This window comes from Artibeus jamaicensis, unplaced genomic scaffold (genome assembly GCF_021234435.1).
Source record: "Artibeus jamaicensis isolate MK-2021 breed Jamaican fruit bat unplaced genomic scaffold, CSHL_Jam_final scaffold_474, whole genome shotgun sequence".
Classification (NCBI taxonomy): domain Eukaryota; kingdom Metazoa; phylum Chordata; class Mammalia; order Chiroptera; family Phyllostomidae; genus Artibeus; species Artibeus jamaicensis.
Window position 1 is genome coordinate 12,205,787 of NW_026522046.1, and position 23,698 is coordinate 12,229,484.

Below are 23,698 nucleotides of genomic sequence, written 5' to 3' on the forward strand. Positions count from 1 at the left end.
TTGTAGGTAACTAACTGTCTTTCTCTCACTGCTTTTAAGATTCTCTCTGTGCTTTTAACCTTTGATCTTTTAATTATGTGACTTGGTGTGGCCCTCTTTGGGTGCGTCTTGTTCGAGACTCTCTGTGCTTCCTGCACTTGTAGGCCTATTTCCATTCCCACGTTAGGAAAGTTTTTCATCATTATTTCTTCAAATAGGTTTTTAGTCCCTTGCTTTTACTCTTTCCCTCTGGTACCTCTACAATGGGAATGTTTGTATGCTTGATGTTGGCCCTGAGGCCCCTTAAACTATTCTCACCTTTTCAAAGTCTTTTTTATTTTTACTGTTCTGATTGGGTATTGTCTGCAATCTAGTCTTCCAAATCACTGATTTGATCCTGTGTTTATCTAACCTACCCTTGATTCTATCTAATGTATTCTTCATTTCAATTATTGTATTATTTATTTCTGACTGATATTTTCAATGGTTTCTATGTCTTTTTTATGCTTACTATCTCTTTGTTGAAGTTCTCACTGAGTTCCTTGAGCATCCTTGCAACTGGTGTTGTAAACTTTGCATCTGGTATATTATTTGCCTCCATTTTGTTTAGTTCTTTTCTGGAGTTTTGTCCTGTTCTTTCATTTGGGATATGTTTCTTTGTCATTTCATTTTGGCTGCCTCCCTGTGTTTATGTCTATGTCTTAGGTAAAGCTGCTCTGTCTCTCTCAGTCTTGGCAGGATGGTGTTATGTAGTAGCTGCCCTGTGGGGCCCAGTGGCACAGCCTCCCTGGTCACCTGAGCTGGGTGCTCCAGGGCTGTTCTTTGTTTGGCATGTGTGCTCCTTCCTCTTGTCCTTGAACCTTGATTGCTGTTGTAGCACATCTATGGTTGGAAACGACCCTCAGGCTGACTGGCCATGAGGAATGGCTGTGACTACATTGGACAGGATGCTATATGTGTGCTGACCCCAGGAGTGAGATTCTCTGTAGCAGGTCTCTGGTGCCTGCTGAGCCCATCCTTTTTGCGTGCCATTTATGGAGCTAATTGTGTGGTGCTCTGGTGTGATCTGAAGCCAGTCACTGGGTGTGTTGGTTCTGGAGCCTCTTGGGAGGGGCTCTCATGCAGGTCTGCCCCTGCCTGTGCCTAGGCTGGGCCACCTGCTAGGAGGTACAAAGTGATCAGCTGTTATGCCAGGTTTGGAGACACCTGGAAGAGGTTGCTGTGAAGCAAGGCCAGCTGCCACTAGTCCCAGGTTGGGGGCTGCTTAGCGAGAGGCAGGGCACTGCAAGGCCAGCCACTGCTTGTTTTATTCAGGGTTTGTGGACCTTCCAGACATCTTAGGGAAGTCCACAGCAAAGGCTGGGGCCAGCTGCTTGTGAATAACAGCTGCTGAAAGAGGTTCAGGCCTGTGGGGAGTTGGGTGGGGTGGGTTCACAGGGGAATCATCAGGGTGGTGTGAGTTTGATGGAAACTCAGATTTTGTACCTGCCTGCACTGCGGACTGTGTTAGTGTATGTTTCAACAAATAAACAAAATTGTAGAGAGAGCTTCCCTTCAGTCCTCTCCCTAAAGTCAGTTAATTTGGTTCCTTCTCGTATGTCCTTGGTGCTTTTTGAGCTGCTGCCTGCCTGGTATTGGAGCTCAGAGTGTGTACATCCATCAGGAAGTACGTCTGTGTGTGGGCCCTTTAAGAGGATGCCTGGGGCTCTAGAAGCTCTCTGTCTTACCCAGATAGAATTCCCGCTGATTTTTATGTCTGCATGTTGTGGAGACTCCTCTTCCTGGCACAGGTGGTCTGGGCTGTGGAGCTCTGTGTGGGGCTGGGACCACTCACTCCTTCGAGGGAACCCCTGCAGCCTGATATATACCTTCCAATTCTTAACGTCCATACAAGGGTGTGGGGCTAGTCTGCTTTTTTTCTCCATCCTTCCTAACAGTCTCGATGTGGCTTCTTCTGTATGTTTTTAGTTATAAGAGTTCTATTTAGCTAATCTTCAGGTGATTGATTCTCAAGGGTGGTTGTTTTCTAATTGAGTTCTAATTCTGTTGTGGTGGTTGGGAGGAGGTGAGCACAATGTTTACCTACCTTGGCATCTTTACAGGCAGTCCATAAATAGCTATTTTTGATCATATCAGAGGTACCCGAACTTGAGCAATGACTCTTTGGTTATAGCATCAGCGTCTAGCCTGGGAAACGCTGTCCCTGACCGTGTGTCTCTGATCCCCTATCTTCTTGGAAGAGAGGAAAGAGGCTCTGAACAGGCAGTGAAACAAAGCCAAAGACTTGGCTGCAAGTTACTGTTTAGACAAGACCGTATTCCAATTGCATGAGTGGGAGTAGGGACATTTGCTGGAGGTGTGTTTGTTTAATGCAGCTGTTGGAGTCTGGCTTATACTACTTAATTTCATAGCTGCCACTGTGTCTCATGGGAATGTGGTATTTCTGATAATTTGCAAGAATATGTGAGCCAAGTATTACCAGATCTTATGGCAGGGATGAAATTAATGCATGCGATCAGAGCATCCCACTTGAGGCTCTTGCCAATTAGGACCAGAATACTAAATAACCTGTTTAAGTATGCTCTGTTGGCTATCAGTTTGTTTTACAAACTCCTTTAAAACTTCAGGCAGATTATATTTATATTTTAATATATATGTTTAAAAACAATATGCTAAAGAATTAAAAGAAAAAAACCCAAATACAAGTCTGAGTCTTCTGTTTCCAGATAAGATTTAGCAAAAGTATTTTTATTCCTCATTCTTTTTATATTCTACATTTTACTTCACAACCCCAATATTCACTTTTTTCTTTTTCGTTTCATAAATTACTTTATTGTTTTTCAATTACATTTGTCTGCATTTTCTCCCCACCACTTCCCCAGCCAAACCCACCTCCCTCCCTTGATTTCACCCTCCCCTTGGTTTTCTCCATGTGTCCTTTGTAGTAGTTCCTGAAAACCCTTCTTTCCACAGTCCTCTCCCCTCTCTCCTCTGGCTGTTGTTAAATTGTTCTTAGTTTCAGTGTCTCTGGTTATATTTTGTTTGCTTTTTTCTTTTGTTGATTATGTTCAAGGTAGAGGTGAGATTGTATGGTATTTGTCCCTTACCGCCTGGCTTATTTCAATTAGCATAATGCTCTCTAGTTCCATCCATGCTGTCGGAAAGGGTAGGAGCTCCTTCTTTCTCTCCGCTGTGTAGAATTCCACTGTGTAAATGTACCATAGTTTTTTGATCCACTTATTTGCTGATGGGCACTTAGGTTGCTTCCAGCACTTGGCTATTCTAAACTGTGCTGCTATGAACATTGGGGTGCATAGGTTCTTTGGAATTGGTGTTTCAGGGCTCTTAAGGTATAGTCCCAGCAGTGGAATTGCTGGGTCAAAAGACAGCTTTATTTCTCATTTTCTGAGAATATTCCATACTGTGTTCCACAGTGACTGCACCAGTCTGCATTCCCACCAAGAGTGCACTAGGGTTCCCTTTTCTCCACATCCTCTCCAACACTTTTGTGTTGATTTGTTTATGTTGGCCATTCTGACCCCTGTGAAGTGGTATCTCATTGTGGTTTTAATGTGCATCTCTCTGAAGGCTAGTGATGCTGAGCATCCTTTCATTCTCTGGGCCCTGTGTATGTCCTTCTTGGAGAAGTGTCTGTTCAAGTCATTTGCCCATTTTTTAATTGGGTTTTTTGCCTTCCTGGAGTGGAGTTCAATGAGTTCTTTATATATTTTGGAGATCAAACCCTTGTCAAGATATCATTGGCAACCATGTTTTCCCATACAGTTGGTTCTCTTTTCATTTTAATGCTGTTTTCTTTAGCCATGAAGAAGCTTTTTAATTTGATGAGATCCCATTTGTTTATTCTTTTCTTTATGTCCCTTGCTTTAGGGGACATATCCATGAAGATGTTGCTGAATGGAATGTCTGAGATTTTCCTGCCAATGATCTCCTCTAGGACTTTTATGGTGTCACAACTTATATTTAAGTCTTTTATCCACCTTGAATTTATTTTGGTGTATGGTGTAAGTTGGGGCTCGAGTTTCATTTTTTTGCATGTAACTGTCCAGTTCTCCCAAAACCATTTGTTGAAGAGGCTATTTTTACTCCATTTTATGTTGCTTCCCCCTTTGTCGAATATTAATTGACCGTACAGACTTGGGTTTATTTCTGGGCGCTGTGTTCTGTTCCATTGGTCTACATGCCTGTTTTTATGCCAGTACCAGGCTTTTGATTATAGTGTCCTTGTAGTAAAGTTTCGTACCAGGTATTGTGATCCCTCCTGCTTTGTTCTTTTTTCTCAGAAGTGCTGCAGCTATTCAGTGACCCCAAATATTCATAAGTTTACAGCACTGGGTGCCTGTTATACAGTTTCTTGTGAAGTACATTTGTTATGCAAATTGTTATAGTGAACCATCACTCATAAACTATTTATGTTTGTTTTAATGAGGGAAGAAGCACCCTGTCTTATTCCATATAAATTCCCTTTACAATGTATGAAATACAGCAAGATACTTGATAAATAAATATGCTACTAATATTAGTGAATGTATGATGCTTGAAATATTATGTTTTTTTGAAGTTGATAATTATATTTCTTTAATTCCTCTGGGAAGTGGTAACAAAGATGAGTGATAGGCCCCTTGTCCCACTCATAAATATGTTTCACTTTGTGAGGAGACACAGGTCAGTATAGAGAAACAAGATGCATGAAAAAGAAGTGGATATCTAAGAGAGAATGAAGCAAGCGTTCATCTCTTCATTTACTTAAGGTTGTTAATGGTCAGCTACTCTGCTGGAGATGTGGAGCGCAAGGTGTGGTTCCCACCTAAGGATGCTGACAGTCTAGTAGGGGAGTCAGACACGTGAAAAAATGAGTGTTTCTTGCCATTTTCCCTTACCCTTAACTCTTGCTGCAGAACACATGTTCATTGTCCTTTTTGGTAAGAATGCACCTTGGCACAATTACCTTGGTTTTAGCTCATGCAGCTTTCCTGCATTTCTTCTGCTTAGGACTTGCCTTCCTCCAGACATGAAGAAGGACCATCTGGCCCAGTGTCTGTTATCTACAGATGTTGCTTATTTCACTCTGTTTCTGTCCATTTCAGGTCCCTGGAAGAGCAGCAACATGTCTTCCTATGAGAGGGAAGGACATCTTTTCTGCACACTGGAAACCCTTCTAACTCTGGTCCGATCAGGTGATGGTGGTGGTGCTAGCGTTCTCAGTGTGACAAGGCTCTTAGGGTTACTTATGGCAGCTCCCACCGGCCTTGCATATGGATTTTTACATCCTCTTGCACCTAGCGTGCAAACAGGAAGCCATTTTTTAACTTTAATAAATCAGGCTGCTGGTTCGTTGTGGCAGAAATTAAGGGTATAGTGTAGACAAAACCAGAGACAATTTTGGTCTGGACACCTTTCAGAAACAGGCATCATGGTTCCACCTAAAGAACTGGTTCCCTCCTGTTTTTTCCATTTTATGTTTTCAAACATTTCTTTGTTTTTACCGTGAGATAAATTTTTAGAGGTAGATTTAAATACTAGAGATTCTGTTTGATAAGCTTGTAACTAGTAACATGTTCTTTATACCAGGAATTCTCACTTTTGGGGGGCTTGCCAGGGGTTTAAGCCCGGTAGTGACACACAGCAGAGTCTGTGAAGCGGTTTATAGATAGTGTAATTCTGTTGTGTCTGTGAACAAACAGGTGTTGCCACACATACTATATTTCTGATAAAATAAGTTAAAGCAATATGAACACTAAGCAATTGGAGGGATACTTAGTATTTCCAGTTCAAGTGGTGATGTTGACACTGTCTTCAAGACAATGGTCTTTTAAACATATAAGGATGTTAATTATGTAGGAGAGAGAGAGAGAGACAGAGAGGAAGAGAGAGAAGGGGTGGTAGAAAGGCCATGTTCATAGATTTGTTTTAAAGCGTATTTTCTGTAATGATAATATACACAGAAATCATTTTATTTGCATAGTATTGAGGTAAAAAACAGGAAATTTAAATATTTTTTTCAAAGTTTATTTATTTATTTTCAGAGAGAGGGGAAGAGAGGGAGGGAAAGAGGGAGAGAAACATTGATCAGTTGTCTTTCAAACCTGGTCCACAACCCAGGCATGTGCCCTGACCAGGAACTGAACCAGTGACCTTTTGGTTTGCAGGATGATGACCAACCTACTGAGCCACACCAGCTAGGGAAGGAAAAACAGGTTTTAAAGTTAAACACACCTCAAATTAAATTCAAGCTCTATGATTTGCTGGCTACATGACCTTGGTTAGATAAACTTATCTTGTGTCTTAGTTTTCTTGCCTGTAAAATGTGAGTAAAAATACACTTTTTAAAGGATAGCCGTGAGCTTTACATTAAATCAAGTGTGTTCAATATTCAGCCAGACTTGCCTGCCGCAGGCAGGTAGGTAATCAGTAAATGAGTTCAACCTTAATTGAGCTAAGATGTTGCCTTAGTGACACACTACCGTTGTTAACAATACATTACTGTTTGCTGTGCATCTTGCAGGTGTGTCAGGCTCTGGGCTAAGCATTGGGGCTACAGAAATGTTGAGCTCCAGGCGCTGCCCTCAAGGAAATCACAGCCAACTGGGGAAGTGAAGCCCTCGGGCCAGTGTCCCCGTCCCGTATTCTGCAACAAGAACAGTGAAGTGAGGCACGACAGCTCGTGGCGGCATGAGGAGGGCCAGCTAATTTAGCAAAGGAGGCCCATCTGGAATAGCTTCCTGGAGGGAGTCACCCTTGAGCCGGCTGTGGAAGGACAAGTAAGAATCGGTTGGATCTGTTCAGTGAGGGAGTGAGGAGCAGCTGGGAAAACACCTCTGGGGCCTGAACTCAGAACCAATTTCTCAGTTTTGGGTGGAAGGTATGGATCCAAACATTTTCATTTTATTGTGGCGTGAGCGTGTGTGTGGAATTCCCGTATTCTCTTTACTCTCCCTCCATCAGTACAGACAGACCTAAGGAGGAGGAGGGAGATCGTGGGGCATATCGCTGCAGGTCTAAGGCTCGTAATTTCTGTTCCAAAGGTCTAATTGGCAAGGCCATGGTATACATGTAGTTTTCCATGCCTGGGGAAGTCTTGCTGATTCTGTTACAGGGGGCGGCAAGGGAGACTCCCACTTTGTTACGTGAGTGTGGTGGGTGTACCACCAAGTGGCTACAGGGCACCGATAATCAGTGTGCACTCTTCTCCTGTGCATCAGTGGGAAGACAGTTGTCTGCTGTGCTGAAGGCTTCTCTGGACAATGTCCCAGTGACTCCTGCCTCTTTCCAAACCACCCTCTCCAAACACTCCAGGGCAATTACATTTTTTCTGGGACACCCACTTGTACCCAGAGTACTGTTATTTCCATCACCAGAATGCACCTCACTCTATGCCACTCCCAAGCGGGTGGAGCCTCTGAGGCTTGCAGTGACCAAAGTTATGCAAACAGCCTCTTTGAAAGATTTCCTTAGAGTACATACTGCAAGAAGGTGGGGGGAAGATGATGCTTTGTGAAAACTGAGCATTAAAAATGCCTAGAAAATACATTTATAATTGCATATAAAACAAAATGTGCACGTGAACTGTGTGGCTTTATTTTTAATTATCTGTTTTTTAGTAAAAACTCCACTAAGATTTCAAGAAATAAAATCCCAGGGCCTCATAAATGAATGAATAAAATATGAAGCATAATAAAATCAGATGATGTAATGCACATGAAAAATGGGGCAAGAGAAATATAAATAGAAAATATATATAGTCTTGCAAGACTAACATTGTGTTCTTTTGTGAAATAAATAGCTCTAGAATATTATAAGCAAACAAGTTTTAAAATTTAGAAGTACACTATTATTTTATCTTAGGTTTTATGTCTAAGCATTAATGTATTTATATTTCTTTTTGTTTTTACTAATCCACTGAAGCAGGCTTCAGCTAATTCCCACAACCGAAATGTAGTTCACAGATGCTATCTTTTCATAAAGAGAAAGATAAATTTGTGTTTTGTGATGTAGCTATGTTCTTTTCAATGAGAGGAGTTATGTTGTATTAGATTTTCCCATTCCAATGTAACAAAACAGTCTCAAAATCAATAAAACAGCAGCACAAATAATACATAATATGTGGAAAAGTAGATCGCTCTGCATTAAATCATAGAGAAAGTAGGTCTGCTCGAACACTGGTCTAAGAGGAGTAATTAGTGTTAGTCGCTGCTTTATGCGGAAAAGAAGTTACTACCAGTTCCTGTCCTTTTTTCCACCCACTTCCCAGACTCTTGTGTCAGCAAACACTGAGAAAGCAAATGAGGACTGGTTTTAGTGGTTCTGAGGGGCATGGCCAAAGTGAAGGTCTGGGGTTAATGTATCTGAGTTTCCAAGTCGCGGCAGACAATGACAGCGGGGCCACCAAGGGCTGTGCCAAAGCGGGGTCCCCACCTGGAGCAGCAGAGCTGCTACCTCCTTTTCTTCATCTGAGCAAACTGAACTCCAGATATAAAAAATCGGAGGCTCATCCAACAATCACGACTTCCAGGCTTGTGGCTGACATTTATATCTCTTGGGTGCGTATAGCCGCAACTCACGGGCTTCATTAGACGTCTCTGCTAAGCTTGCTTCTGTCCCTGGGAGAATCATGCTGCCTGTTTATGTTGGTGGTGGTGAAGCACTTTTTACTTATGGAAAATTCTGACATGTAAATCAGTGTATCTAGGGCAGAGTTTGCAAACTCGCCATTCCTAGACATATTTTGTTTACGTTGGTAGTATTATTTTTTGAATTACTTCTCAACATTTAAAAATCAGGAGACTTCATGTTAAAAATATCTAGATTTCTAGTATTCTTACCAAATCAGGAAACCCAAGAACATTGGGCCCCTATTCCCTTATGGCAACAACCGCCTGGAGCTGAGTAGCACAGTCCTCCTCAATCACAAACACACTTGAGCTTGCTGGCTGGCCAGAGCACCCTGATCCGGGTTTCTAACACCCTGCCTGTCTCACTCATTTTCCTTGTTTACCTTGTTTGGTTTTGGACCAGAGATTCTCAAAATTGGCTGCCTATTAGAATCACCTGGTGAAACTTTAGGCCTTGGATGCACCCCCAGCAATGTGATTGTGTTGTTCTGGAGCAGGGTGGTTTTTCCTCAGCACAAATAACTCTGATGTCTGGCCACGACAGAAAAGCCAGACCATGGAGGACAGAGAGTGGACGTGTCATGATTCCACTGGGAACCTGGCCTTGTGATGTCCATTAAGGAAATTATAATTTTCTTGGTTTTTCTAAGGAGAATTGATCTGATTTTTCTCTTCCTTTAGATTTTGTGGTGTTGGGGGGATTCATTGGGGGTCATGAAGTTGCTGGCAAAGGATGGATCAAGGATCTTGACTTTAAAGCAGTTATCAATGCTAGGATCACTCTCTGTTCTTGGACTCACCTCCCTTACAAAGCACCGTGTGAGGCACTGTAGTTTGCTGTAGTTTGCTCCCTGATGTCTCCTGCTCCCTCTCTGTCTTGCTGCTCCTCCATGCTGTGCAAGATGGGAACTTTTTGGCTGTGTAAGGCAGGGATGCATCTGTGGAGCATGTCAGGAGATCAACCTTTTTAATGCTCATAAAAAGACAGGATGTCAATTTAAAGCCTCATGTGTCACAAGCATTTTCAATCTTGCTATGATTTATGAAATACTAGTATTGTAAATTGCAATCACGTTGGCCCATAAAATCCTGGCAGCTACTTCAATAGAAAAACTTGCATCCAAAAATATGATCTATGGGTGGGATAAAAGTTTCAGAAAGGAAGTGTTGTTTAATAGGCAGGTGCTATCGTCATGCGCTACTGACAAGGGAAAATTTTCTCAGCAAGAAATTTTCTTTCCCACCCTATGACACCTTGCACAAAGCATGGTCAGGGAGAATGCCATCTTGCCATTTTCTGCGTATCTTGTGAGCAAAGGAGAATTAAAAAAAAACATGGCAGAAAAAGCAAGAGGGAGAAGTGAAGCTTTCATTTGAAAGGAACCATCCAAGGTTCTCTTTGCTATTCTCTATACTTTCACCTGCAGACGGACACTCCCTGCAGTACCGTGGGAGGAGAGAGAGGCTGTGCAGAACAGTCAGGACAAGCCAGTTTGATGTGTAATGGTCTGGCAGAGTTAAGATGATTTAAAAAATACATCTGAGAGAGAGAGAGAGTGTGTGATGGGTGGGGGAGTGAGAGACAGATAGAGAGTCCTAAAGGACAGAGAAAAGGAGGGGAGGTAGGAGGCAGGCGGCGAAGGGCAGGAGGATACTTGGAGCAGTGTTCCAACTGGTTCTTGTACAAAAACCTTCACATGAAAACACAGTGACTTCTTCAAACCTCATTGACAGAGAACCATATTCTTGGATCCTCAGAAGATACTTAAGCTTTAAAATTCTTAAATTGGTTTTTGGATATGGGTTTTCTATCACCTCAGACTTAGGGTCACCAAGTCATAGAGAACTTCACATCAGCAGGGATCTGGTGGCATTGGGGGAGACCACAGATCCAGAATTTTTAATCAAGGTGTTACCGAACAGAGGTCCGGGGGGGGGCAATATTTGGCCCACCTAAGGATGCCAAAAACTGCTATAGAACAAGGGGCCCCTCCCAAGGACAAAATACTAATATCTCCCGGGCTCTTCTGTCCGCTGCCAATTGGAAAGACATCTCTCAATGCCAGAGATTTGTGAAAAGGAAACAAAGTGTTTATTTAATGCTATTCAGGCTTAATGCCTCTACTAAAATATCAAAGTCCTTTAGAATATACACCTACACCCACACAGCACTCCCTTCTCCCACTGTCCCAACTCCGGGTACCGTAAATCAGGAAAAGAGCACACGTCTATGTTTCAGGCCTCTGGCACTGTCAGCTGTGTCAGGCAGGATCTCTAGTTAATCCAAAGTACTGTGGTTCCCTCTCACGGTCCACTAGCAAGAGTTCTTTGTACCCAGTTCCAGTCAAAGTCTCTCCTGCTTTCCAGGCCACGTGGCCAAAGGGGGCACCCCAAAGCCGAGTGGGCCTCTTCTACCAAAGCTGCAGGGGTTCGCACTCCAACAAAAACATGTGGCTTTCTTCTTCACCTGGTTGCAGGGATCTCCATTCTGGCAAAGCTGCGTGGTTTTTCCCTTTTACCTGGGAAAGAAGGGGTCTGCACTCTGCCAAAACCACGTGGCTCCCTCTTTCACCTCACCAAGAGGGGGTCCTCACTCTGCTGAAACTGCGTGGCTCTCTCCTCATCTGGCTGCAGGGGTCCCCATTCTGCCCCAAACTGCGTGGCCCTCTCCTCACCTGGGCAGTTATCCCCTCATGTGCTGGAGCCAATCTTTTCCAAGCTCTCACCCAGGTGCTGTCCCTCAGGGGCACAGGCCCTAGTTACATCCTGGTTAGAAGCCACTCCCTTCTCCCTCCAGCTCAAAACTTGGGCCACAGCTATTTAACATATCTATGAAACCAGTTAAAGGTTATAGATATATTAAATAATCATTCCAGAGGTTAGCTGCAAAACTGTTGCTATGCAAAACAGCTCTCAATGGCCCTGCTCTATTGGTCCCTTCCCCCTGTGGGCGGGGCGGGTGAGGACATCTTAATATGTCTCTCCAATATTCCTATACACTTTGAATTCTGGACCTCATTCCAAATCTTTTTTTTTTTGCCTCCCTGCCCTGGCTGCACCCTGTATCACAGGTGCTGACATTTATAAGCCCTGCATTGCAGAAAGGAAGGGGTGCTCACCAGCCAGGGCCCGAAAACGACTTCATCCCAGTGTGTTGTTTCAACACATCAAAGTGACAAGATTTTTAAATCCTCAATTTACTCTTCAAGCTTTGCCCTGTGGTCTGCCGGGGAGGAGGGGCCTCCTAACACCCAGGTAGGAAAAAGGAGACAAAAGGATCCTTAATAGGGAAGGGAAGGTGAACTTACACGTTACCGACTTCCAAAAATCTACTTGAAAGGGGTATGTTTAAAGAGGTGCTGATCATATACATTTGAAAGAATGTCAAATATACATTTGAAAAGAGGTCAAATACACATTTCAAAAGAAAAGAAAGTATAGTTTTTGTTCTGCAGAACAGAGGAGATGATGATATTGAAATTCTATAAAGGGGTCATGGCTGTACAAGGAAGGAAAACCTTAAGGATATTTTTGGTAAGCTAACCTTTTACCAAGACGAGAAATTCTCTAGATTGAGGAGGGACTGATTTCCTCTCCATGCATATCTTGATCATCTTCATATTTATTTCCTTTCAGGTTGTCTGACAGAGTAGGCGCTCAAAGAATATGTTTTGATAAATAATGTTTCTTTCATGGGCAGAAAGAAGTTACACTTAATTGGAATTTTGAAAGCACTTAATTATTCGATGCAAACTACTGTGGGAGATCAATTTTGTTATGCCTTCTGACAACAGTAAGCTTTATTGAAGCCATGTGCTTTTGGAGAGCAGTGACAGTTAAGCAATCCCATCATTGCACGTTTGTATTTTGGAAATGGCTAATGTTTGTCAAAGAAAAAAATGCCACTGGGTGGAGTTAAACAGTTAAGGAAGACTTTATTCAGGCTCTTCTGCCCTGAATGGTGTGGCTAGTGAGTTGGGCGTTGTCCTGAAAATAGAAGAGTTGGAAGTTTAATTCCTGGTCAGGGCACATGCCTGTATTTTGGGCCGCATCTGGTGGGGGGTGGGGTGAGAGGCAGCCAATCGATGTTTCTCTTGCACATTGATACACCTTTTCGTCTCTCTTTCTCCTTCCCTTCCTCTCTTTCTCTAAAAATGTATAAATAAAAATCTTAACAAAAGAGACTATTGCAATAGGGTCAAAACTATTGTGACCAGGGAGAGACTGAACTCATCTTAAAATATAATGGGGGCAGCTTGGGATTTGTGGGCAACAGACAGCACGAAAAGTCAGTGGATGGAAAACTACCATGAGGAACTCGGTTAGCCATCAAGGGCGGGGAGGTTATTACAAAACTGTCTTGGCAGGATTCCTGTTAAAATGGGTCAACAGGGCCAGAGATTTAGTTGAAAAGAGGGGTCAGTGGAACCTGAAGGTCAGTTGAGAAGGGAATCCTTGTCACCACAGAGAACCATCTTGTCCTTGCCTGTTCTGACGTAGAGCCCACCTAATCCTTCCTTATGACTCCCACAAGACCGGCAGAAGACTCTTACTTATCTGCTTCTCTGAAACTCCAGACTCCTTTAGTCCTCATTCATGAATCTTCCCCTTATGGCAATAACCTGAATAAAAATCATCTCTTCAGTTGTTGGTAGAGACTGTCTTTCCCGGTCTGGGTGCTGGGTCTGCGTTAGAAGTGAAACCTTGCCTTTAGGACACTGCCTACTCCAACCAGGCAGTGAGGCCTCTCTGAACCTTCGAGCTCAGTCTCCACCTGGGAACTGTGAGACTCTGCGGTCAGTCAGACCCTCGCCTTCCCCAAATTAAATCCTAAATAACACCTTTTGCATGTAAAACTGTCACTGGAGGCTCCAGGAGGCCTTCTGGAAAATGATAAAGAATTTGATCTTTTATCTTGTAAAATAGTATTTTGATTTTTGATATTTTGGTATTTGTTTATGATGAAGATAGATGTTAAAAGTAAGTGGATACACAATTTTTGACTTCAGAAAAGAACAGGTTACGGCGGCCGGGTAAGTGTAGATGGGTACTGTCATGCAAATATCAGTGCCATGACCTTCCCATGGTGGGGGGAACAGAACTGTGTCTTCCTCTGATGAGATATAACAGCCCCCACCCAAAACCACTAGTTCACTCAAACTGAAAGCATCCCCTCGTATACACAAACAGCCGGTGACTGTCCAGTGACAGCCACACATCAGGCACTGTGCTCGGTGCTAATGGACAATTGAACAGACAAGTTTAAATTCTGTTGGTGAAGACAGATGCTAGACAAGCGATCCAAAAGTAAACAATGGAGTTAGAGATGATAATGATTTTTATAAAGAAAAAACGGGATGACATGATGAAGAATAGGAGGAATGATCAGGCGACCAATGAGGACTGGAGGGCCTGCTGAGCCAGCTGTGCAGGTGACCAGGAGGAGAGTGTTGCCACCTCACCCCGACCTCTGCTCAGTCTATGTGCTGGATAAACGATGATTTCCATTTGCTCAGTAGAAATTTTGCCCGGTGTGGCGGCTAGTAGCCCACTCTCAGAGTGCAGTGAGCTCCCCACCAGTGATGTCTACTGATCAAGAGTTAGTTGTCTGTCAGGTTAGGTGTGGGCAAGACAACAGTCAGAGTGGGAGAAAAATGTTAAAAGTATGGGAAGGTTTTGGACTTACGTTGCTGCACAAGAATCTTTATGTTTCTACACCAATTAAAGACCCTGAAGCTGGAACTACTTCACAATGTAGTACATAATGACAGAAGATGTGGAACTTTAAAGGGCGACCCTTCCCACCCCCTCCCCCCAAATTAATCTATGTCTTTCATCGAATGACTGGGAATGGAGTACACAGTTAAGCTTTAAAGAAAGTGTTTAAAATAATATATTTTTTATGTTTTACTGTTACCGAACAACAAGAGGTCCAAGGGGGGCAATACAATATTTGGCCCACCTAGGGGTGCCAAAAACTGCTACACAACAGGGGCCCCTCCCAAAAACAAAATACTAAAATCTACTGGGCCCTTCTGTCCACTGCCAATTGGAAAGACATCTCTCAATGCCAGAGATTTGTGAAAAGGAAACAAAATATTTATTTAATGCTATTCAGGCCTAACGCCTCCACTAAAATAGCAAAGTCCTTTAGGGTATACACCTACACCCACACAGCACTCCCTTCTCCCACTGTCCCAACTCCGGGTACCGTAAATCAGGAAAAGAGCACACGTCTGTGTTGCAGGCCGCTGGAACCGTCACCTGTGTCATGTGCAGGATCTCGAGTTAATCCAAAGTACTGTGATACCCTCTCATAGTCCACTGGCAAGAGTCCTTTGTACCCAGTTCCAGTCAAAGTCTCTGTTGCTTTTCAGGCCCTGCGGCCAAAGGGGGCACCCCAAAGCCGCGTGGGTCTCTTCTACCAAAGCTGCAGGAGTTCGCACTCCATCAAAAGCATGTGTCTTTCTTCTTCCCCTGGCTGCAGGGATCTCCATTCTGGCAAAGCTGTGTGGTTTTTCCCTTTCATCTGGGAAAGAGGGGGTCCGCACCCTGCCAAAACCATGTGGCTCCTTCTTTCACCTCACCAAGAGGGGGTCCTCACTCTGCTGAAACCGCGTGGCTCTCTCTCCATCTGGCCAAGCGGGGACCCTTCATGTCTCGGAGCCAGTCTTTTCCAAGCTCCCACCCAGGCCTCTCCCTCAGGGGCGCAGCCCCTACTTACATTCTGAGTCCAAGCCCTTCTCCCTGGCTCCAAACTTGGCCACAGCTATTTAACATATCTATGAAACTAGTTAAAGGTTATAGATATGTTAAATAACCATTCCAGAGGTTAGCTACAAAACTGTTGCTATGCAAAACAGCTCTCAATGGCCCTGCTCCATTCGTTTCTTCCCCCTGGGGGGGAGGTGTGAGGACATCTTATATGTCTCTCCAATATTCCTATACACTTTGAATTCTGGACACCATTCCAAATCTTTTTTTGGGGTCCCCCCCTTGGCTGCACCCTGTATCATGTGCGGTGTCATAGTTACTGAAGTAGGCAGCTTAGTAGATGTTAATACCCTGTACAGACACATTAAAGCCTTGGTACAGGCCCTTAATCCCATCAGATTTGTAGAACTTAATCAGGCGGTCGCCAAGGCCTTTGAATTCCCTTTCAGCTCCAGCTTTGCCCATCTCAGTGGTTAGACAGGTATGGGCAAAATCGAGAGGTTACCCAAAACACAGACAGGTGGCCTCAGCGGCACCACCGCGTGCCAGATTTTCTGCAAAGTGGTACCAAAACTGGGCTCTCTTGTCCACGCCAAGGGAAGATCTGCTTGTATTTATCTGTGAAGGCAAAGTTGAGAGCCTGGGTGGGGAAGTATCTGATGACACTGGCTAGGTTACTGCACCAGCGTGACAGGACTCCCTGGGGACACGAACTGCGCAGTCTGTAATGGCCTTGTACTGCTGATCTGCAGTGATTTGCCTGCTGGCGTGTGGCACCTGCAGCAGCAGCTCACCCCACCTGATGGCCGCGACCGCTGTCTTGGAGATGGCTGCAGCCACTCCACGTGCCAGGAAGTCCTTGGCAAAGAACACCGCAGCATCTGTCATGTCAAAAGGAAAGCAGGAGTGGGAGACTGCAGGACTAGGTTTGTAACCGGCTCCACTGACCTGAGCAAGAAAATTGAAAAACTACAGTATTCTCATAAACATGAGATCATGCTATTCATATTGTTTTGTGACCTTTAGTCCCATTTGCAACGAACACCTCTCTGTTTCAAGAAATATATTTCTACAATACATTTTTTAGATGCCATAGTATTTAAATATGTGAACAGATCATAATTTTTTTGGAGCTATTTACAATGGTCAGCTACTTAAAGCGTTTGAGCTAGACTCTGATGATCGTCCTTATACGCACATACTTGTATGCATCATTAACATTTCCTGGGATAAGCTCCCAGGAAGTGAATTTCTGGCCTAAAGGAATGCACATCGCCAAGATCTTTGATGTGAACAACCAAATTATCCTCCAGAAAGATGGACTGCCACATGTCTTTTGGTGTGAAATGTGCCTGAAATTCCCCAAATATTTCTGAGACAATTCGATAATCAGACAAAAGGTCGGCACTTAAAGGTTACATGCACATATAGGGATACTGAATTCAGGCCCTTCAAAGGACAGAATGACCAAAACAACTACAAAAAATCCATAAAGCCATGAACACATAGCATAGAAGCTAATACCTACCCAGCAGTCACCATCATCTCGTGAAAAGCTTGCTTTTGCCAGTTAAAGCCTTTGTCTTTGAGTGACAAGCAACAGGTAATAGAACCCGAACCACTTTCCCCACCGTGGTCCCCCCACTCTCTCCTCTGAAGGTGCCTGGCGGCTGCCTGCAATGCTCCCATCTAAGGGCTGCCTGTCCCCAGAGCAGGTGGCAGCGTCCCTCCAAGGGGCAGTCTTCTTTGCCAGCGCACCTGACTCGTTTTGATGATGTCTTTATAAAATTTGTTACTTCCTTTTCTTTAATCTACTATGTGGTCACTTTAAATGTCATTCTTTGAACAGTCTCTTAGAGACAGCCCTGGAGGAAAATAATTGCATTAGTTACAAACACTGAGACACAGCACAAGCCCAGAATGATGATACACCAGTCAGATTTAACACCTTTTCCTTCCATAGCTGTCCTGGATGTCTTTTGAGCTGATAATTAGGTTTCCAGGGTTTTTGTTCTCATTAATGGCCCTGGTACTGTCAAAACCCCCCACTGAGAGTGAGATTTATTTAAAGGAGAAATTAAATTCCAATATAGAGAGCAGAGCCAGGAATTCCTGCCACATCAGCTAGTAATAAAGGAATCTCTCGCCACTCTGCCCTGAAACAATTTAACAAGGGCTTCTGTCTTGTTCCAAATTCAAATAAGAACTTCCAGATTTTAAATTCTCTGTGTCAGTTTAATTAGTTTCTCCTTTAGTTACTCTGTAGCTTTGGATGTAAGTGCTGGGTTGTTTTCTGGAGCTGAGTATCTCTAGCATTGTGACGAAGGGAGACACTGATACTTTCGAGAAAGCTTTTTCCTTTTTAAAAAAATATATTTTATTGATTATACCATTACAGTTGTCCCATTTTCCCCCCTTCATTCCCCTCCCCCCTGCACACCGCCTCCACCACCTTTTCCCCCTTTAGTTTATGTCCATGTGTCATAAGTTATTTAGCTTCTACATTTCCCACACTACTCTTGCCCTCCGCCTGTTTATTTTCTACCTACCGTCTATGCTACTTATTCTCTGTACCTTCTCCCCCCTTCTCCCCCTTCCACTCCCCTGTTGCTAACCCTCCGTGTGATCTCCATTTCTATGGTTCCACTCTTGATCCAGCTGTCCTCTTAGTTTGCTTTTGTTTTAGGTGTGGTTGTTAATAACTGTGAGTTTGCTGTCTTTTCACTGTTCATATTTTTAATCTTCTTTTTCTTAGATAAGTCCCTCTAACATTTCATATAGTAAGGACTTGGTGATGATGAACCCCTTGAATTTGACCTTACCTGAGAAGCCTTCTTCTTTCTAGTGCAGGAAAGCTGACCTAGAATCGGAGTCGTGAGCATAATTTGATGTAGGTGAGTGGAAAGGGGGACATGAAGTTCTGTGGAGAAAGAGGTGGCCTAATTTCCTCTCAAGATATCAGAACAGGCTCTAGAGAGGAGTGACCTTTGTTTGGCCTGAGCCTAGAGAAGGGGTAGGATTTAGCTAAGCAGAGAATATGTGCATTCTGAGCATTACAGGTAGAGGAGGGCAGAGGTGTTTACAGAGACAAAGAAGGAGAGTATTTGTGAAACGCTTTAGGGGGCCAGGCAGGATTCACTCTCCAGACCTTGTGCCCTTACTGCCTCTGTTATCGCCTGCTACTACCTTCGTTAAATGGCCATTTAAAAAGGGTGAAGTCTTTGTTGTTCTCTATTCAAAGGGAGAAGTGAAGAATAGTGCTGTCATTGAGTTTCTTATAGGGACTGAAATTCTGCTTTAGAAGGTTGCACATACTATCCCATTCAGTCCTCATTGGACCTCCCCGTGGGGCTTGTGTGTACTGCCACCAGGTTTTGCATGAGAAAACAGAAGCTTATTTGGTGAGCAGCTGTCAAAGGCCACACCCCTAGTAAGTTGTCTACGGGTGGGTCCTTCAAATGTCTCAGCAAAGGCATTAGCTGGGAGGAGAACACACCTGGCTGCGGGCGTCAGAGGTGCACCCGATGGCGGTGATGGTGTGCACTCTGCAGAGTGGGAGCCTGGAAGTGGGGGTGAAGAGAACAGAGGTAGAGGACACCCAAATAATTTGTCACACACTTCCAAGTGCATTTGCTCATTTATCTCTTACTCATGTAATAAAGGTCTATTGAGCAGTGGGGTGACAGGCACACTAAGGCAGGACTGTTACTCTCAATGAGCTCTCAGTCTCTGAAAACTTGAAGACTGATGGATTACAATTCACTGTGGAAGTGCTCAAACGGAGGTACACTCAGTGGATGGAGATGATAACTCCGCCTGAAAGGCCCAGGGAGACAGATAACATGGAGATGCATCCTAAAAGATTGCCAGGAGAGTTTCTGGGGAAGGCAAGTGAGGCAGAAGGATCGGTGAGGCAGAAGGCACAAGCATCAGTCTGTGAAGGAGAACAAGGTCTATGCAGACTGGTGCACTCACTGCAGTGGAAAGAGGGCGAGGAAGTGTGCAGGGGGAAAAGCTAGGGATCGGGGCTGGGGCTAGGTTGAGAAGGGGCTAAGTCATTCTGAGTACTAGATTTAATTCTGTATGCTTTTTTTTCTTAAGGAGGGAACAATGTGAGAATAATCCTAGTGGTGATCTGGAGAACAGAACTGAGAAAGGAAGAGATTGGGAAGGCAAAGAAAGAAATGCCCACTTCCCTGGCACTGTTGTTGAAAGGACTCGGGCCACACTGGAAGCAGGAGGAATGTACCTTCTGCTCCCCCCCTTTGACCTTGTCACTCTCTGCCAGTGCAGAGTCCTGCTGGAGTCTGGGACCCACGCATCATCACAGAGCAGGGGGTGGGACAGGGGCTGAGCTTATGGATGAAACTCTGGAATTTATTCACCACCCCCCCCATCTCCATGGGAGATGCAAGAACCTTTGAATTCTTGTCCCTTCATTGTTGCTCACTCTGTGAGAGAAATAATTCTTCCTACTCAAGTCCCCTAAGCTATCAAAAAGGAGAATTACAGATGATAAACTGAATGAGTTTTTAAAAGTTGGTGAATAAAATACACCTTCTGGAGCCTGTGGCCTGTTGTTATTTTTGGTTGCTCTTCCTTATGACTTGGTGCCATAGATTATGTAATATCATGCTTATTGTCTCTGTTTACAGGTTTCATTTTTTTTATTTTTAATTTTTTTATTTAATTATTTTTTAAGTATAGTTTTCTGTCTATTTCTCTGTTTACAGGTTTTATAAGAAGAAACTTTAAGTCTTCTAGGAGGGGTATATTAAAAAGCAGCTCCACTATTAAGAGAAAATAACTATTATTTTAATAGCACCAGGACATGGTTTCCTGAAATCTCTGTGTGTATGTGTGTGTGCGTATGCCTTCTCATTTGGTATTTTCATGTTTATTTAGTTCCTCACTTTATTTTTTAACAGCTTTAGTGACATATAATACATATACAGTATGTCTTAGTCTGTTTGAGCTGCTGTAACAAAAATGCCATACATTGGGTGGCTTATAAGCAACAGAAATTTCTTTCTTGTAGTTCTGAAGGCAGGAAATCCAAGATTAAGGCACCAGCAGACTTGGCGTCTGGTGAGGTGGCTGTCTTTTCAAGGAGTCCTCACATGGCAAAAGAGGGCCACGTTGCTCCCGAGGGTCTCTTATAAAGGCACTAATCTCCTTCGTGAGGACTCTACCCTCATGACCTAATCAGCTCCCAGAAACTTCATCCCCTAATACCATCACCTCCGGGATTGGGTTTCAACCTACGAATTTTTACGGGAAGGGGCATAGACGTTCAGTCTATTTCATAGTATACTGCATGTATTTATTTACACAATTCGACATATGAGGTCTGTCCAGAAGGTATCCAGCCATGTAATATGAAAAGTGGAGACATTTATTGAAGAAGATACAAGATACAAGAAACATTGTACATAGGACAATGACACCTCAGTCTCCTTCAAAGTAGGTACCTTGGGACCTCATACAGTTCTCCCAGACTCCATCAGCTGGCCTGTTGAATTTCTCTGAATCTCACTGATGGTTTGAAATCTCTTCCCTTTCAAAGGTGATTTTAATTCTGGGAAAAGCCAGAAGTCAAAGGGCACCAAATCTGAGCTGTAGGATGACTGAGTCACCTGAGTGATTAGATGTTTCACCGAAGAACTCTGCACAAGACGTGACGCATGAGTGGACACATTGTTGTGATGAAGCTGCCAATCACCAGTTCCCCACAGCTGCATCCTTCTGAATCATTTGAAGAGTTTCTGTGGAGGAATGTTCAAGCTTAATGCAAAATATGATGAAGATTCATTGCTCTAGTCACTCAGTCATTTCAAATGTGATGGCCACACAGTACACATGTTCACTCAATGGTGCCTACTGCCCCCAGTGACTAGTACAGGGAAGTTGTCATTGTTCACACATGTGCATTCCAGCCCACTCTCCTTGTTTAGCAGGTTACATCCATGTTGTGCAGACTGTTCTCATTACATTAACAATGGCTGGACTTGTACGTGTAAAATTGAAACATCACTGCAGTCCAGAGAGGGAACATACCCATTGAGCCTACAGGATGCCTTATGTCTCCTGGTAGTTTCTCCTTCTGCTATTCCTTATTTTCAGGCAATGCCTGATCTGCTTTTTGTCACTACTTAGTCACATGATAAGTTTTATAAACAAGAAATAAAAACCCGATGTGTCTGGGAAAGCTAGTTGTTTGCCCAAACATGCTTTCCTACCCTTTTCCTTTTAAGTGAATCCTGATTTATATCATGGAGGGCAAGGAAATCTCTGGAAGAATTTTTCCCCAGCCTTCCCCATAGCTAGATATTGCTGTATAACTAAGATCTTGCCAATGAGAGGTGAACGGAAGTGATCTATGAGACTTCTGGGAAGACTGCTTACAGGGAGCTAAGTTGGCTTGGAAAAGACCTTTTCATCTTTTCCCTCACTTCCCGTTCTGCTGTGTGGAATACACTCGTAATGGCTGGAGCTCCACCATGATGTTGGACTATGAGATGACCTTGAAAATTGAAGCCATTCCCTGAGATGATAGAGCAGGGAGACGAACCTGCATTTCTGATGTCACTGTATGATGCACTATCTACATCTGGGCTTTTTTATAGGAAAGTGTCGTAAACTTCTAGCTTTCTTCAGCAACTCTTATTTCACTTTTATTTTTCTATGTAATTGACCCTGTCTGAACAGAAACATTCATACTTCTATTTTTGCTTTCTCAGAGCAGTTACAACAATGCCACTTGTTTTTATTTCCATTTGAATTATATACCTGATGTAGGTCCTCTTTAAAACACTTGTATTTCACTTGGCTTTGACAGGGGATTGGTCGCTTTACTGGGGTCAAGCGATCTCCTCAAAAAAGATTAGCAAGCAAATTGTTACAGTGACTTGATTCTCAAGGCTCCGACACATCAACTGCTCTGACAGAACAAAGTGATATACATTTATTTTATTTTATTTACTTTTTCGCTGCACAAAGCTTTATTGTTTCCATTTGGTCCATGGCATGGGAGGGACCTCCAGAGTGGTTAAGAGGCTGCTGCAAGCTGAGGCTCAGGTGGAAGGCAGACACCAGGAGAATGCAGAAGATCCCCTCAAGGGTCTCTGGGCCCAAAAGGTTCCTAGTCATACTCGAGAGTGAGTCTTTGAAGAGATAGTCACCCAGCCCAGCCTGGGGCTGGCCAGCCTGCAGATGTTTGTCAGGTGGTCTCCCATCTTCTTGATGAGTTTCACCTCTTAATCCAGGACGTGGCTCTTGAGGAAGTTGATAGAGGTGCGGGTCCTGCATGCAGGTAGAACCCAGGGCATGCACATTCAAAAAGCCTGGTTCAGGTTCCTTTTCAAGGCCAAGGCAGTTTCCATGGTGTCCTGAGTTTCACCCCACTCATCTTGGGACAGCTTCTGCTTGTCCTGGAAGAGAGCATGGCTGCCACGCTGTGGTGGCATCTTCAGGAGTCACCTGGCTTCCTCAAGCTTCTCCACTTCTCTGCTGCCAAGTCTCAGAAGAGGTGGCCTGCATCCTCCAGAGCTACATGGCATAATTGAAACAGAAGCACGGAAAGAGGTAGGTGTAGGAGGCACAGAGATGCAGGTTGACCATGTGGTTGATGGCAGCCTCTACCTCGATGGAATAATCCTGATGAATGTGGGAACTACTGGTTGCTCAGCTGTAAGGGATTAAGCTAAAAAAACAGTGTTGGCTGGAGGCTGAGGATGGCTGAGGTGGTTCCAAAGATTGCAGATGAAAAGGTGATTAGAGCCTTGGCTGATGTGGCTCAGTGGGTTGAGTGCTGGCCTATGAGCTAAAAGGTCACCGGTTCAATTCCCAGTCAAGGTACCTGCCTGGGTTGTGGATAAGGCCCCTGTTTGGGGGCATTCGAGAGTCAGCCAATTGATGTTTCTCTCACACAGCCATGTTTCCCTTCCTTTCTCTTTCTCCCTTAACCTCTCCCTAGAAATAAATAAATAAACTCTTTAAAAAAAATGGTGGGAGGGTGGTTGAAGGCTAGCAGAAGCAGTGTCCTTTCCCTGGGTCTGTTCAATTGAAAACTGTTGAAGCAAGAGACAGATTCAGGGAACCGTGGAGGGCACTGCCTACATTGTTTCCATTTAAGCACCTTTTATCTCCAGGGGATTTCATGATGTGTGATGCCTTGAACACTTTCAGAGAGGCCTGGGAGAACCCTCTGCCCCTCTTCTCCAGGTTAAGAAAAAGAAAAAATATAAACAGAAAATTTAAGCCTAGTGGTGAAAGAAAAACATCACTCGGACTCAATATAAATCTCCTGGAACCACTATTCCTTTTTTGTCGTGGACATGGGATGTATTTCCATCACTGCCCTGGCTTAGCGTACA

At 43.8% G+C, this 23,698-nt stretch overlaps 1 pseudogene; it reads right to left on the bottom strand.

Moving 5' to 3' along the window:
• Nucleotides 1-6,924: 6,924 nt before the first annotated feature.
• LOC119036538 (ADP/ATP translocase 2-like) lies at nt 6,925-16,211 on the bottom strand (annotated as a pseudogene).
• Nucleotides 16,212-23,698: the final 7,487 nt, after the last annotated feature.